Genomic DNA, 14740 nt, shown 5'->3' with positions numbered 1-14740 from the left:
TTTTTTAATGTGAGAAACATACTTTTTTTTAATGTGAGAAAATATTAAATCATTGACACATTTTTTTTAATACATTTATTTAAAAACCGTGAAATGAAAAATATCACGCAATGAATTGTGCTTCCACTGTGTTGACATTTTAATTCTTCTATCGTTAAGGGTGCTAAGGAAAGTCTGTTTCAAGGTCATATGTAGCCATCAGTACTTGCATCACACCAAATAAGTAAGAGCTCAGTCCATACACTGATCTTCGTTTAACTACCATATGAAAGGGTAGTAAGATATTTCAGTCACATCTCCGGTCTGAGACAAACAATACGTATTGACACAAACATACCATGGTGCTCAATAGCAGAACAACAATGTCAGAGGAAACTATACCATGCGCACAATACGTTTTTTTCTGGACTAATCCCCATATATGTGCTCGAGAGTCAGACTAGCAGTTTGAAAAAGCCAAATATATTGAACTTTTGGGAACATTGAAACAAAAGGCAAATTTTCAATACTAATTGATAAGAACTCGAATGGAGCACTTACTCCATACCATATTGCAATTTGATCGCCGTTTGTGATACTCAATCTTTGGTTTTCTGTGTAGTGTTTTTGTGGATTGCTGTATGCCTTTCGGGTTTTTCTTTAACTCGTGATAGTTTAAACATAGCTTAGTGTTTGAAAGATCAAATGGAGCAGACACAAGACCTAGTAATGACACTAATGTCATCTAAAAACATGGCCATGATATTATCGGTTTCTTTACTTTTTCGCACTAAGATTTTCCACCTTTCAAAACCTTTTCTTAATCCTAGTCAATGCACATTTAATTTTAAAAGTCTGGTTGTAGTATTAGAAAATATAACTTTGGTTTTTAGTCATAAAAATGTTATCAATTTTATATTATCCTGAGAATCGTTTACTCGTTTGGGAGATTTGTTTCCATTTTTTCAAAGAATAATGTCTTATGTTTTAGATCTTAGCTGATATTGCACGATGTTGATAAGTACCAATGTCAACCTGTCGCAGGAACGACCATATCCGTCTCCGATTTTCAACAGGATAATAGAATCTTTTCTCGAATTTTTGTATCAGCATACAATACCTGTATAAGACGGATTAGTTCAGTCATCAGCCTTTGTATACATTCCTTTTGACAAGAGCAAATTTCAATGTAAATTCCCTCTTTGTATTTCATTTTATGGAACTTTCAATTGTAGTTGGTATTGATTAGAGCAACACTAGTTTTAATCTGATCATAATTAGAATAGTAGCAAGGTTTGAAATAGAGAGGAAATTCTATTGTTATTACACGTTCTGCTGTTTAATTTAGCTGTTTCTAGAAGATCAAAAAGTTTGTCTTTGGATAATTAAGGTGACTAACTCTACACTGTTGATACAAAGATCCATATATAAGCCTAATTCTGCGTATGTATTGGCTCTACAAAGCAAAGCTACGTTCCAAGGCAGGTAGATTACACGGGGGAATAACAAATCTAATAACAGCCTCTAGCTTACGATGTCAGTAATGATAGGTACATATGTGTGAAATGAATTAAATCAGGATCAATCAAAACTATTTCTAAACATCAGAAGTCGGAAGAAAATGAACGATAATCAGCAAAACATTTTTTGTTTATGAAGATTAATAAGAAAAAATGACAAGAGGCGTACCGAACTGATTTGTGACAGATCTTAACTGTTGAAAGTCTATCCAAAAGTACAATAGAATTGAGAATGGAAATGGGGAATTTGTCAAAAAGACAACAACCCGAACAAAGAGCAGAAAACAGTCGAAGGCCACCAATGGGTCTTCAATGTAGCGAGAAAATCCCGCACCCGGAGGCGTGCTTCGGCTGGCCCTAAACAAAAATATGTACTAGTTCAGTGATAATGGTTGCATACTAAACTCCGAAATATATAAAAGAAACTAAAATTAAAAATTAAAGACTCAAACAACCATATTTGTTTACATCCTCGTCCTTTGTTCTCGGTGCATATTTGTTTCATTGGCCATCATATCACACCTCCATATCTTTATATGTAACAATATAACAACACACATGTGTACACATAAAGAATGAAAAGACATTAAAAACGTTATTGTGCACAATTATCGAAAGGCAATAGCGAGTCAATGGTGTCCAGTAGTCAGATGGAGTAGTTTGTTATATACTGTAAAATTACAGTGTTATAACAGGACATATTTGGGGTATATGGTTTCGTACAAATAGCGACTGAAAAACTTGTATGGTGATAATAAAAGCTTCTGAACAGCACTTTTCGTTCAATCGAAGAAGCCAAGATCGAGATAGATAACACAAGATTTTACAAAATAGCTGTGAAATATAAAAAGTTTGACTTGTATCATTATTGAGAAAAGGAAAATTCAAAATTTATAATTGAAAATGCTATAATTATCCTTTTGCTATCATGTTTGTGTGTTACGTTCTGTTATGAAGCTGGTGTGTTTGTTTAAGTGTGATTTTTAAGTTAATACATAGTTTTGTCAGACAATAATCTTTCGTTTTATATTTAGTAAAACTGTAACCTATATATGTTCAACTTGTTTACCACAATTAATGTTATAATATATAGAATGTTCCAGACAATACTTCCAATCAAATTTCTCATACCACATCATCTTACATCTAAATAACATATATTCATGAAATAAAACAAAATACGCTGAACTAGTTAACAAATAATATACATAAATAGCTCAAGATTGGTATCGGGGAAACAACTCATTTATATCTTCCAGAAACTTCATGTCCTGGTAAATGTCGACATAATGACGTCTACTCTTTACAAAGGAGAAGAAAGATATCCGCAGAACTTTTCTTCCTCGACACCTACAAATTGGGGCGTCATCAATGTTTGCAGTAATACACTTGAACTCTTTAGACTTTTCAACACGACACATACAGTTTTCTTTGCTTATTTGAAAAGAAAACCATTTTAACGTAATAATTGGTGTTCCTAAGTTTATATGAGACTTCAACTGCAGCCAGTGAAGTGAATAGGATTTTATTCAGCATGATAAATTGTCTCGCAACGGGTTATCATTATTACTATGATGTGTTTTTCTCCGGGCAAACTTCCTGACAAATACCCATTCACACGATTATTCTTTTTAAAGAGTTGATGCATTTGACATAGTCATAGTTGAAAGGCAGGGGCTTTTCACTCAGATAATTAATAACAAAACACCAATGTTTTTCGTAAACGTGGAACTTCGAAACCACTGTAACTATTCAGATTATCTTGTCAAACGGTTCTAATTTCTTTTCGGTTTATAGGATTGACGAAATACACTTTCTTAATATTTATCTAACTTTCCAGTAGAGAAAGAAAATCAATAAAAACTACACACACAGTAAATGTCAGTCAGCGGGTTTTAAAATTTTTATTATTAAAAAAAATTAAAAAATCAAAAAATAAATTCACCCATCCGAAAATGAGCACCCGAAACAGTGACTTGATAGTTTTTAAAAAAGTGTAGTGATATGGTCTGTAGAATCCATCATTATGTACGGTAAATCTATTTTATGGCCTATTGTACGTGTTGATCAGTCGTGAAATTGGAGAAAGACAGTCTCGAAAAGAGTATTGTCAACTCAACACCTTTTATTTTAATAGCCAGCTTGACCTAAAAAGCATATCATCCGAAAATCATCTTTTTAACGTAATGGTCTCCGAAGTCAAAGAAAAAACCGTGAAATGGGTGTTTTGCCGCATGTTCGATAAAAGATTTAAAACTTTGTTTAGTATATTAGTGATAAGAATCGTAAATAAAAACGTACATTCAAGGTCTATAGAAATCTATATAAAAGTTGATGAAAACACATAAAGCAGACTACACATTAGTAAACGATATTGGGAGATTTTTGTAATATTAATTTTGCACTAAAGTAAATAAACATAAGCATACAGTACTACGACTTTCATTATTAATTCTTTACTACGAATTTCATTATTAATTCTTTACTACGAATTTCATTATTGTCAAATAAGAAGAAGGTATAACAACAAGTTCTTACAAATACCAAACTAATTCGACAAGACAAAGGCAAACGAACAATTTGATGTGTCTGCATTTTTGCACACAAATATTAAACTAAGGATGTATAGCCTAGTGATTCCTATAATCTATGACAAATGATGAATGATTTTAAAACTGTTAGAATAAATTTTCTCCATCTTATCAGCAACAACTTCACCTGTATATTGAACATAGAGTGAAACTGAGGCATAATTTATCAATCGTCTTCAAAGTTTAAGTATAAATGATTAAGCAACCCAATGCTATGTGAGAGAAACGTATTTTTATATTTTTTCAAGACGTTCTTAAAGGGTAAAAATCTTAACTCTTAAGTAGTTTACATCCTAATCTGATGGTCTTGGGTATATTACATCTACTTATTTCATAAGATAAAATTTATCATTTAAGTAAAATGCACAAAAGGAGATACGGGATTAAATGCCAATGGAACAGAAAGACACAAATAACAAAAAGACGTTCTGATAACAACATACAATCCCTAACATAAGATAGATGTATGAAGAATATACAAATGACTTTGATGATCGTCCCTATAGTTTAAAAAATGAGTAAATTTAACATTTCAACTTTAAACAATCTGTCTTCAACAAGAACTTTGCCAAATAACGACAAAACGAAACAACCAGAAGATATGACATGAAACACCTATTAACAAGGTTCCTGACTTAGGAAAGACACATGAATATGCTGAGAAATATTGTTTCTTGATATATCAATTGCTCGCTGTTGTTTTATCCGCTACCAGTAATACCAATAACAAGTGATCAAAGGCAGCCACCTAGCCACCACTAAAAGACTGAACGTATCTTCGAAATTAGACGATTATATTTTTTGTGCATCATATAGGTTAGAAGCTTGGTGCTCAAAAAATTGTTAACCATTACTTGGAGACTTACAGCCGCTATACATGATTAACCATTAGTTGGAGACTTGTAGCTCTATACATGATTAACCATTAGTTGGAGACTTACAGCCACAACACATGATTTACCATGAGTTGGAGACTTGCAGCCGCTATACATGATTAACCATTAGTTGGAGACTTGCAGTCGTTATACATGATTAACCATTAGTTGGAGACTTGTAGCTCTATACATGATTAACCGTTAGTTGGAGACTTACAGCCGCAACACATGATTAACCATTAGTTGCAGACTTGCAGCCGCTATACATGATTAACCGTTAGTTGGAGACTTACAGCCGCAACACATGATTAACCATTAGTTGGAGACTTGTAGTCGCTATACATGATTAACCGTTAGTTGGAGACTTCTAGCCGCTATACATGATTAACCATTAGTTGGAGACTTACAGCTGCAAAATATGATTAACCATTAGTTGGAAAGTTACAGCCGCAACTCATTATTGACTGTTAGTTTTAGATTTTCAGCCGCAACACGTGAATAACTGTCATATGAGTTGTGGTTTAGTGTCGCAGCACAAGGACAAGTAAGGACTATAATTGACGATTATGTAAATTTGTGGTTTGGTCATGTAAACACACACTCACACACAAACAGACAGACATACAATACATCCATAAAAATGCCTCAATAAAGCCTATAGTATATAACAGTTGGTTAGTGGTTCGCATGTCTGTGATCTTTCAAACCCTGTTATAAATGTCAATCTAGTTTTAGATTTACCAAGGTCCACTTTACATGTGGTTAAAACGATATTTTTCATATAAGATAATTGATTGAATATGTTGTTGATTACATCTTTGGATGTGGTAAAATTATTTGCTTACTAATTCAATTAATATGCATATAAGGTGTCGATGACAACTAAAATTCTCTGCATAATTACTACGGTTTCCAAAAAAAAAAAAAAAAAAAAAAAAAAAACTAGGAACATAATTGCAACGATATCCCATCAAACACTAATGACTGGAACAACTATGAAAAATATTTGGACGAAGCGCACACTTCATAAATCAGCCAGTTAAGAAAACATTGATCAATAATATCAGAACATAGTTGCCAAATTCTACGCCCTTCAGTCTATGGTGGAGTGTTGCTTCTTTGACAGTCATTCCACGACAACAATTGGTATTTACATTTTAAACAAAGACAACAATGAATGATTCAGACAATGCTTCAGGTTGTTGTATGTAAACCATTGAATCGCGTGCTTTATGTTTGATGCATGTTAAGCACACTCCAGAGATTTTTCTATCTAGTTAAAGTTTTTAAAATCAAAGGTAATAAAATAATCTTAAATGTTATTACCCATGTATTTTTAAAACCTATAATTACCGGCTGTAAATCACACGTCTGTAATAAGAAGATCGGTTATATCAGTTTCGGCCCATTTGATGCGATACGCTTCAGCAGCTATGGTAATTATAGACATTAGAACATCTTGACTGTTTAAATTTGAGATTAAGTATTTAGAATTATCTTGTGTGACTACCTTCTAAAAATAACATTACATAATCACTGTAACCTTAAACCTTGGGTAATTTTCTTCGTTTACATTTTCGATTATAGATAGAAAAGTCAAACAGGACCAGACAAGCAAACATATCACGGAATTGATAAACTAACTTGACATTGGAATTCTGTTATCTGAACCAAATAGGTGTTTCACATGCAGTCTATGCTTCAATGAGCAACAGGTTAAGGTAAAATACAATTCAAGGAAGGTTATGAAATCAACAATCAATATACAGGTATAGAATCCATTATGAAAATACCATGAACAGACTTGATCACAACTTCACGAGAATATTGACTTTAGGAGTCACTATCCAATACAAAGAAAAAGGGCCAATTCTCATTTATTTGTTTCTTTCAAAGGGTCAAAATCTTAAAGATGTCATATCCTCTGGAAATTTCATACTTAAAAAAAGAGTTTATATCAACATTTTATATAATTACATAAAATCATATTAATATTATTCAGCGCTACATTTTGCTGGCGAGGGAGGTTACTATTGCCAAATACAATAAAATAATGATTTTGAGTTAACATATAACGTGAACTTATTAAATACTGTAAAGTATGCTACCAGGAAAAAGAAAAGGTAAAAAGCAGCAACCAAAGCTAATCCCATTAGCCTTTTTGTTTTTATACATAATATTGTTTAGAATTTCAATTAGAAACAGGGTTTAAAACTGTGTAATCTTATTTCATTTGAGTCAAGCTATTGTAAGAACACACATGGAGCTACGATACTGTGGGTTTAAGTAAAATTGGTAGACCTTCTTAAAGATGGTACTCCGGATGTGAAATAAATCAAGGGGTAAATCGGCCATACCTCTTTCAATATTACAGAAATAATGATTAACAAAATAAGAGGAAGGAAAGAAGTTTTCATTTGGGACCTGCAATACATGCTTAACACAGAAACAAATTAAAAAAGAATGCAATTAGACGGTCAATCTAAAAGCAAAATTGGGCAAGGTAATTAATAGTATCTAAAAGTATTATTATTTCAAGTATTTCTTAAAATGCGGCTTATATAAAGAGAGTTGTTAAAAGAAAATTATGGAGTTTCTTTACATAAATAATTCACCGCATATCCATCAGACCTAACCGATGTTATGTTTCTAAGCTCATACCGGAAAGTCGTTAAAAAGGACACGACAAATAATTTCACGAAAGAACTAACAAATCTTCTAGAAAGAAAGGATTTTTACAATTGGGAGAAAGGGAAAATACAAACACCTTCAGGAGTGAGACGGTCCTATCGCATGAAAGCAAATTAAAGACACAGGATAGCACTAAGTACGACAAAAGAGCGAAAAGAAACATATCAATGGAAAGAACATATGATTAATCTCCATTAACAGCTTAAAAAAGATATACTTCTAAAACGAAAAAAAATGAAAATAAAAAAATATAAAACCGAGAAAAACAAAGAAAAACAAAGAAAAACGCAGCAAACCCAAATATTAAAGTAATGCATTAATTTTCAATATCAATTAAGCAAAAGCTATATATAATTGTGTAATGAGCGTTTATCATGCTAAAGTTTCCTTTGCTATCTTGGTGAGTCTTATGTTTCTAAATGAGAGATTGCATCGATTATGGGATAACAAACTGAATCGTCTGTTACCGGATAAAACAAACTAGAAATTACACTATAGTGGCAAAAAAGTCATAAGCAGCAAAACCTTGCTAATCCCATAAGCTGGTGTTTGTCTGCACACAATATCGTTTTGAAATTCAATTAGAAACATATTTTACAAACTAATTAATTCCCACACAAGACTAAAATAAAATTAACTAATAAATTAGTGACATTTATGGAAAGGAAATTGAAAAAACTACGACTTTACCAAAACGCCCGTCCTGTTTGCTTTTAAGCGTGACCTTAAAAGTTAAACAACATTTATCATAAGAAACACAGTTTAATTTCATTTTGAAGTGACATATAATGTACATGTCATTTATAATGTCTACAAAATTATTTCCTCATTCGCATTACTGGAAGATATAGTTCAAAACAGTTAACTCAGTAGACCTCTGTTCTAAATATGTTTGTGTTCTCAGTGCAGATCGGTTTAATTTTACATCCGGGGTATAATGACAAGAGGTTGTATCAACACCACTCTAAAACAAAATAACAATTGTAGTTAAAATTCCAATGCAAGGGAAATTTAAACAATTGTTTCAACCATTAAGATTCAAACTATAGTTTCCCAATAGTGATGTTTCCATTTCAGAGTAGCATCACATCTACATGTACACTACCTGAGTGGTTACAGATGCATGTGAGGAGAAAAAATAACATCGTATTGAAAAATAAAATTTGAGGCAATATTTGTCAACATCAATGTCAAATAATTAATTAAGTACAGGCAAACAACAAACCACAAAACACTACACAGAATACTAAAGCATAAACAACACTAACCCCACCAAAACAGGGCTGAGTGCAGGTGCCCCAAATGAGCCAGCAGATCCTGTTCCACTAATGAAACCCGCTGTTTACTGCTATCTAGATATATTGATGACCGTCTGTAAACCTTGTAGCATTTATTGGCCTTTTATGTCCATCGATTCTCCCCTTTTGTTCGATATTTTCCTCATAATCAAACTTTAGTCGCATATGTATATTTGTCTGATACTATATATACTAGTCGAGTCACTTTATAGTGAGTGGTCTGATGACTAAGGAAGATTTTGAAGGTCACGGTTTCCCAGTAATTACAACCTTTACTTATATATTATATCGTTGAGTTACTACAATCTTTAAAATTAAAGTTGGTGTATAAGATTCTTAGACGGGTCAGAACATAACAAATTATAAATATGCAAATTATAACATAAAAGTATTTAGAGTGTAGGATTAAATAGGGACATAAATTTACTTAATTGGAAAAAAAATGGACTACCTTAAAGAAATGAATGAATCAATAATTAGCGAACAAAGGACTAAGATGCAGATGACATCAGCACTTTGGGAGGAAACAAACAAATATTGACAAATAATAGAAAGTTCCCTATGCAAATGAAAACAACAACGGTTGGGTAGAAAGCTGCCTTGAGAAGGAACAATATGCCCGTAGACTGTGAAAAAGAGGATACAAAGGGGCCATTTGACTTTTGTTAACATTCATTTGTCTTGTTTTAGTCTTTAGCTAACGAATTATTCAAAAGAATGTTCCACATTTTCCTATATTCTAGCCTACGATATGCTGGTACTATACACACGTAACGACATAAAAAAAATATTGGTTAATACTTGTATTGTAAGCTGTAACCCCGGTTAAAAATTTAGCATCTTAATAATATAATTGATGTCTTAATATAGACTGGGATGATATACAATTATTTTTATTTCTAATGAATGTGAAAAAAATCAGATATTCTGGTGTTATGTAATAAGACTTTATCAAGCATACCTATATTTTCGTCGACTAAGAATAGATTATAAATCTCAAACGTATTTATAAATTAACCAAAAGAAAAATCAACTGACAAGTTACTTCATTTTCAACTGTTACGAATATGTTCAATTTAGTTGAATACTATTCTATGTTTAGAGGAGGATAACTAATTAAATTAACATGATGCAAATATTAATTTTGAAAACAAGCACTTGTTTGAGAAACAAGGTAGCATATGTTTTACTTCTTCGATTTTATTTTAATGATATTACAGACCAAAACAAAAAACATTACACGCATGCGCATATACCGAACGAAAAGAGTGAAAAACACAGTATTAGGCAAGTCGGTCTTCATTTACAATATTTAAAATTATAGTAAAAATAAAATGTTACGTGACTGTGTGTACTATTATAAACTGCTATTGAATATGATAAAACCTTAAAACGTGTGTTTTATTGACTGTGGTGTAGAACTGAGAAGGTGAGATCACTTACCTTGATAAATTGATGTAATGTAGCAGAACGGGTAGAAGACAGGTACTGGGTCATCTTATCCGTGTAAACGCATCTTAAAACTTTGACCAACTGGACACAACATTTAAATCATGTCCGAAGTGTTGTGTGAATCCTGATTGTTCATTTGAGAGACGTGATACCACATAGTAATGAGCTGAATAACAAATAACATTCCGTTCTATGTAAATGTATAACTAGGAAAAGTAAAATTATGTAAATATCCATTTAGAGAAATAAAATCTTTATAATGTTCAACTGTCGACGGCCGATCGCCTACTGGAAAAAGATAGTTTGTGGCGCTAGCTTTCAGTATTATGCAAAATTTGTCAGTGCAATTCAGATTTCGCATTAGCAATTGTAATGAAGTATGAGAAAAACCGGTGTCATGCAATTGTATTAATATTTTATACAGGATGAAAATGATCAATGCCCGTTTCCTGAAGAGGTGCCGTCTGAAAAAGGAAACCACTTCGTGACTTGTGTATACTTTAATTTACAATGCCAATGTAAATATGCTAAGAAAAACACTCATTTGCAAACCATATCAGTACGACCAGTATTAACTTTGTGTTAAAAGCGAAGGCTGAGCCTCGAATGAATTAGCCGGCAATTAGATCCCGAATAATTTACATTAAATATCATTCGGAGGAAAATAAAATTTACATATCTCTATTACAGTTAGTTTTATTAAATAATGTTTGTAAAGAAATATAACACGTCTGTTCATTTGATATTCAGTTTCGATTACAAGACTAAACGAACATTCGATTTTTGCTCGACTAGCCGACATTTTATACGCTGACACTTAGATATGTTAAGTTTTAGTATTATTCAATACACAATGATTGTCATATCAAATTTGTCTGGTTATTGTTGGAAGAAAAAAGAAAGTGATTTTCAGACACAGATGAAAACAACACCGCAAATACGATATATAATACACTTAAGTGAAAAATGTTAAATGTCAATACATGGAAAGAAAAAAGTATGATACTTCAAGAAAACAGAAAGCTTAAGGGGAGTGTTTACAAGTTTGGTTAAGGATTCACTACAAAATAAGGAAACTTTCAAAGATATTCTTAATAAACATTTCATAGATCCAGCATTATTTACAAAGATCATTAATATAATTATAACTCTCCATACTTTATTTTTGAGCGTTCAGTATGACGGTTTATCCATTTATTCGTCTGAACGCAGTATAATCGATATTATTCAGTATAGGTCGATACCCCTATCGATAGATTATGAGTTAACAGTATATGTCGACATAAATATCGATATGATTGTTGGTAGACTGTATGTAACCAGTTTATGTCGATAACTTTGTATACTGTCAATTAAGTTAGTAACCAGTTTGTGTAGATAACTTTGTACACTGTTAAGTAAGTTAGTAATCAGTTTATGTCGATAACTTTGTACACTGTTAAGTAAGTTAGTAATCAGTTTATGTCGATAAATTTGTACACTGTTAAATAAGTTAGTAATCAGTTTATGTCGATAACTTTGTACACTGTTAAGTAAGTTAGTAATCAGTTTATGTCGATAACTTTGTACACTGTTAAGTAAGTTAGTAATCAGTTTATGTCGATAACTTTGTACACTGTTAAGTAAGTTAGTAATCAGTTTATGTCGATAACTTTGTACACTGTTAAGTAAGTTAGTAATCAGTTTATGTCGATAACTTTGTACACTGTTAAGTAAGTTAGTAATCAGTTTATGTCGATAACTTTGTATACTGTTAGTAAGTCAGTAATCAGTTTATGTCGATACCTTTGTATACTGGTTGTAAGTTAGTAATTAGTTTATGTCGATACCTTTGTACACTATTAAGTAAGTTAGTAATCAGTTTATGTCGATAACTTTGTATACTGTTAATTAAGTTAGTAACCAGTTTATGTCGATATCTTTGTATACTGTTAGAAAGTCAGTAATCAGTTTATGTCGATACCTTTGTATACGTTTAGTAATATACGTACAAATGTATATGTCGATACCCTGTTGGGTGACTGTAAGTATGCAGTATATGTCGATAACTTTGTATACTGTATGTAGTAATCAGTATAGGTCGTAAACTATGTAGTAGTCAGTATAAATGTATTGTGATGGCTCTGTTTGTTTACTATAAGTAATCAATATAGGTCGATAACTTTATAAACTATAAGTATAAAGTATAAATGTACAATGTATGTCGATAGCAATGTTTGAAGACTGGTGGTAATCAGTATAGATCGATAACTTTGTAAACTGTTAGTAATTAGTATACATGTAGGTTGATAGCTCTGTTTATAGACTGTTAATGATTAGTATGTATACATGTATGTTAATAGCGCTGTTTGTACACAGTTGGTAATCAATATAGGTCGATAAAGCCTCGGTCACACCTTACCGGATAGCACGAACGGACGCCTAACGGATGAAAATAACGGTTGTCTGTTGACAAATTGTTATCCGTTGGGAGTCCGTTGATGTACTGACCGAATAAAACGGACGTGTAACGGATGTATAACGGACATACGCCGGATATGCAACGTATGAGAACACATACCGGACAGAACGGATGTCGAACGTACATCCAACGGACGAGTAACGCATAACACGGACACCTAACGGAAGCGTACCGGATAAAACGGATGAATAAGATATGCGGAAAAATCAAAGGCGACAATAATTATACATGTAAATCGCATAAATATTCAAAATGTTTCTGTGTAACTGGTTTTGGTTTGTTCTTCAAAATTCCGTCAAAGGGCAGTGTCTGGCCTGAATAAGAACTGCTTGATTGTGATGACGTGCCTATACTCTAAGATGGATTAAGAATAATAAGAATTCATGAACCTTAAGAAATCTGACATACCAATAATTGGCATTTCTGACGCGAAATTTTCAATTGGCATTTATCCGTTTCAGATCCGTTCATCATCCGTTTTATCCGTTATACGTCCGGTAGAAGTCCGTTTCTCATCCGTTCAACATCCGTTTCTCATCCGTTCAACATCCGTTTTATCCGTTAAACATCCGATAGAAGTCCGTTGGTGAATTTATCTTCAAGACCTCCAACGGATGTATAACGGACATATAACGGATACAAAACGGAAACGAAACGGACGAGTACCGTACAAAACGGACGCCTAACGGACGTTCAACGGACATTTTATCCGTTGGACTTCCGTTCAAAGTTTTGAACATGCTCAAAATTTTCCACCGGACAGAACGGACGTCGACGGATAAAACGTACGCTTAACGGACATGCAACGGATATGGACGGACGTCTAACGGATAAGAACGGACGTCTAACGGACATGATCGGATTGAAAATAAGTCCGTTCGAGCTATCCGGTAAGGTGTGACCGAGGCTTAACATTGTAAATTGTTAGTAATCAGTATGCATGTATGTTACTAGCACTGTTTGTAGACAGTTGGTAGTCGTGTGGAGTAAGGTAAGTTACAGTAGGTCAGCCAATTACATATTAAAGTCCTTACTTTTAAGTATTTAACATCTTGAAACCTGTTCTAAGTAAATCTGCTTAAACTTTATACACTTTTTTGACATTGTCATTACATTAGTTAACATTTAATGAAGTTGTTATGAATAGCAAATTCAAATATGTTTTCAAGTGTTCATTCCTTTTTAGAGTTATGTAAGTTTCCATCCCTGGATAAGTGGATTAATAAAACCTACAGAAAAAGGAGCAAATATAGAAACAAGCAAAATATTCTTCGTATTGAAGAATGCTTGCATTTATTGAAAGAAAGGATAAACTACTTTATTTGGATTAGAAATCATGTTTCTGTGCATAGCAAAAATCATGTTTTAATTTCTAATGACTTGGTTTAGGCAATTATTGAAGATAGTCAAATGGTTGTTCTTCATTTCAATAAAATTATTTACCTACAAGGTCAACAACTAGTTGTTCAGTAAATGTTTATATTAGTGGTTGCTTTTTATTTCACCCATTTCTTTGGGAAATCCCTGTACCAAGCCAGAAATATGACAGTTGTTTTCACTCGTTCCATTGGTTGGCAACGTTTGATTACATCAGATATTATGGAATTCCCCTCTTTTCTACTTTATATATTGGTATTTTCTTTTTACTTTTTTCTTTACTTTTCGAATTTTTCAAAGAATTAATTCACTGCTGTATGCTTCCAAATAGATAAAACTACGATTACACTCTTAATCATTGACATCAAAGTAACAACAAATCAAAATTATTGAATGGGGTCGAGGTGAGTTTTTCCGAAGATAATGTTAATATATACGCCTCCTTAAGACTTAATGAAACTTTTTTTTTACTTTCTTCAATACAAGTTCCGTCTTT

General features: G+C 32.5%; 1 long non-coding RNA gene across 2 annotated transcripts in view; it reads right to left on the bottom strand.

The window, feature by feature from the left end:
• LOC143048056 (uncharacterized) overlaps window positions 1–10953 on the bottom strand; it is a 78437-nt gene extending 67484 nt beyond the window's left edge. The window contains exon 1 of one of the 2 annotated variants that reach the window (XR_012969729.1): window positions 10398–10953. This is a non-coding gene — a long non-coding RNA (uncharacterized LOC143048056). The remainder of the gene's footprint in view (window positions 1–10397) is intronic. The other variant, XR_012969728.1, reaches the window with a different exon arrangement.
• Between the last annotated feature and the right edge of the window lie 3787 nt (window positions 10954–14740).

This window comes from Mytilus galloprovincialis, chromosome 10, assembly GCF_965363235.1.
Source record: "Mytilus galloprovincialis chromosome 10, xbMytGall1.hap1.1, whole genome shotgun sequence".
NCBI lineage: Eukaryota > Metazoa > Mollusca > Bivalvia > Mytilida > Mytilidae > Mytilus > Mytilus galloprovincialis.
The sequence above is the reverse complement of the archived record's forward strand: the minus strand, read 5'-3'. Positions and strand labels throughout refer to the sequence as shown.